A 3,764-nucleotide genomic window follows, 5' to 3' on the forward strand; every position below is an offset into this window, starting at 1 on the left:
TTATTTTGGAATCTCCATAGGTATAATTCTCTTAATCCTTGCTTTAATTATTGTTAATCATTTACATTCATTCATCATGTTTTGCCTTGTTAATGTGATTGACAACCTTGTTAGCATGTTAAACTTGATCATGAGTGAGTAGTTTCCTTAGCTAGGGTTAATGGGTAATTAGGGGAAATCAACATGGGGAATGATTCATGCTTAATCTAATATGTTCACATAATTTATTTGCTTGCTTGTTGTGATTTCAACTTATGCACATGTTATGTTTGATGAAATGCGAGCCTATGAATCCTTGCATTTTTTACCCATCACTTATCTTTTCAATGAGGCTTGTAAGACATAAACCAACTCGAGCCTCATTAGACCATGCATAATGTTGAATAGGAAGGATTAAGTCGACTTGTAGGTGTTGTACAATCTAATCGATTCGGCTCGCGGACCCAAACCTTCTTAGAGAAGCCAATTTGGGGGGATGCCTAGTGAAGACCCTCATTCTCATATGGAGACTTTTTGTGACTATTGTGATGCGATTTCTCAAACCGAAGTTACTCAAGACCAAATCCGATGGGTCTTATTTCTTTTTTCTTTGATTGGTTTCGCGAAACAATGGTTGAAGAGCCTAGATAAGGCTACTCTTGGTATTGATTCTTGGAAGAAATTGGCACTTGTTTTCTACAAGAAGTTCTATCCTCCGGAAAAGACTAACATGTTGAGAGCCCAAATCACCGGGTTCAAACAAAGGGATGAGGAATCTTTGTATGAAGCATGGGAGAGATTCAAGGACACTTGTCGATCTTGTCCACACCATGGACTTAGCAATTGGTTTCTTGTACAACAATTTTGGAATGGTCTATATGAAGACTCCCGAAACATTCTCAACATGGGATCCAATGGTATGTTCACCGAAGTTGATGACAATCAAACATGGAACAAAATTGAGGAAATGGCGGTCCATAACTCGTAATATAGTAGACCTCGGAAGGCTACTAGAGGAGGAAAGCATGAGGTAGACTCCATTACTCAATTGCGTGCTCAACTAAGTGCTCACATTGATACCATTAATTTGAAGTTTGAGAAGGCCATGGCTAAACTTTAAGAGGCCTCCAAATCACCCAAGCAACATGTTAATGCTATGATGGCATCATCATCAATTCCAAGTGGAGTATGTGAGAGTTGTGGAACTTTAGGACATGACCAAAGTGAATGTAGGGGAACAAGTGAACAAGTGAATGCTTTCCATGCATACAAAAGTGGCACCCCTTATTCAAACTATTACAATGAGAACACCAAATTCCACCCCAATCTTTCATACAAAAGTCAAAATGTTCAAAACCCTCAAGCATACACCCCACCTCCAATGAGAAACCAAGATCAAAGACCCTTTTACAATCAAAACCAAAGTTATCAAAATCAACCTCCATACAATCAAACAAATGACCAAGGTTTTGATATTCAAAAAGCGGTCCTCCAAATGCAAAAGAACCAACAAGAATTTTTCACTCAAATGTAAAAGGATAGCCAAGCAAAAGACATCACCATCAACAACATACTAGCTCACACAAAGATGTTGGAAACCCAAATATCTCAATTAGCATCTTCTAGTTCTCAAAGACAAAAGGGGCAATTACCACCTCAAGGTAATGCCCCAAGACATGAGTCGGTGAGTGCCATCTATTTGAGGAGTGGTACAAGGTATGAAGGGCCGAAGAGGCCCATTGATGAAGATGTTATGAATGCTAGTGACAAGGAAAGAGTTGAAAACTCTAAGAAAGAGGAAGAACCCACCACCATGCAAGAAGTTTCAAAGAAGAATAATGAAGAGAAGGCTAAGGAGAAAGAGCCTATTGTGATTAGACTTCCATTTCCAAGTCGTCAAACTAAGCCTAAGTTCGATGAACAACTTGGAAAGTTCATGGAGATTGTGAAGAACTTGAAAGTCTCAATTCTATTCACGGAACTAATCAATCATGTTCCGGCCTATGCGAAATACATGAAAGATATTCTTACAAAGAAGAAATCCATCCGGAAGCTAGAGACTATTGCGTTCACTAAGGTGAGTAGGGCCATCCTACAAGAAATTTCACCTACAAAACTCAAGAATCCGGGAAGTTTCTCTATTCCATGCACCATTAGAGACACTACAATCAACAAAGCTTTATATGACCTTGGGGCAAGTGTGAGTGTCATGCCATACTCGGTGTGCAAAAGGCTAGGAATGGGAGAACTCAAGTGCACTAATATCACACTTAAAATGGCGGATCGATCAACAAAGACACCTTTAGGGGTATGGGAGGATGTGCCGGTATGAATTGGCAAGTTCTTCATCCCGGTGGACTTTGTTATTGTTGACATGGAGGAAGACTCCAACATTCCTATAATTTTAGGAAGACCATTCTTACACACCGCGGGAGCGGTGATTGATGTGAAACATGGAGAGCTCACACTTAAAGTGGGAGATGAAATAATCACTTTTAACCTTGACAAGAAAATGAAAGCTCCCCGCTTACATGAGCCATGTTTCATGGTTGATCATTATAGCCGAGAAAGTGAAAGGAAGAAGTTGGCATCTCAACGCAAAGAACAAGTTATGGGTAAAGAATCACCACCCATATGGGAGAAGAAAGTGGATAATCTCAAAGATGCTCCATCCAAAGAGCAAGAAAGTTTCAACAAGAATGAGAGCTTGAATAGCTCACCACCACTCATGACAAGAGAAGAAGAAGGCCTCATTGGCCATAATGACAAGAAGGAAGGGTAATTGTTCTCATCAACTCATGATACTATTAGGAAGCAAGCTAATGAAGTATGCGGTCTATGGGATGATGAATTAGAAGGATTATTCAATTCTTATATTGGTAATGCTATGACCCAAGACCAAGGCTTTGGTGATCATGTTAACTCAAATCATCATAATGAAGAACAACATATGCAAAGGTCTATTGAAGATCTTTATAATGACAATGAACAAGCCTTCGACTACTTCATCAAGGTGTTGAGCAACATCAACAACACCTTGGCTATGCCTCATTGACATCTCATACATGAATGAGAGTTTGGTGGAGTCCTCCCTAAACCACCATTTGTAAATATTCTAACCCCTTAACTTGCACTTTACTTATTGTATTGCATTTTTGTCAATTTTGGATTCATATGCTTTGATCAAGATTATCACTTTGAGAGAAAGTGAGGGAGGGACTTACATGTTTCTTGATGTGTAGTGTTTTGATTAGTGTGGGGATAGAAATTGCCTAGGCTATCTAAGCCTTCGTAGTGCCCCCACAATGAAGACCAAAGGAATGAAGAGGAAATGACTTGGGTTATAAAAATACCCACGGGTGGAACTGAACCCGTGAGGTACTGTGACACCCCTCGTTGAGGTAACTAAATATAACTAGTAAATCGTGGCGGAAACACGAGATTTTTAAAACTTTTAAGGCTTCTAATGAAGTCCAACGCGAGGCATCACCAACACGATAAATAAGTTTAGATAGTTAAGTTTAAGTTTACAACACAAGTCTATTTATTGGGGAAAAGATATCCCACAAATGAACATAAGTCTAAAAGTAGGTGAGTCTATTAAAGTGATAGCTAAATAAGGTCCAAGGTAAGAACTCGCTAGCTCACACGGTCTTCCCCACTTAAGCTTCATCACCAACCTGTCATTAATAATAAATATGAAAGCCACAGTCAGTGGGGAGTAACTCAGGGTTCTCCCAGCCACAATATGCCAAAATACAAGTAATTAGGAATTTAATTAAACA

At 39.3% G+C, this 3,764-nt stretch overlaps 1 non-coding gene across 1 annotated transcript; it reads right to left on the bottom strand.

Annotated features, from left to right (window-relative positions):
• Window positions 1-709: 709 nt before the first annotated feature.
• LOC141615766 (small nucleolar RNA R71) lies at window positions 710-816 on the bottom strand. Its single transcript, XR_012530168.1, has one exon. It is a non-coding gene; the product is annotated as a small nucleolar RNA R71 (small nucleolar RNA).
• Between the last annotated feature and the right edge of the window lie 2,948 nt (window positions 817-3,764).

Source organism: Silene latifolia, chromosome 11, assembly GCF_048544455.1.
Source record: "Silene latifolia isolate original U9 population chromosome 11, ASM4854445v1, whole genome shotgun sequence".
Taxonomy (NCBI): Eukaryota; Viridiplantae; Streptophyta; class Magnoliopsida; order Caryophyllales; family Caryophyllaceae; genus Silene; species Silene latifolia.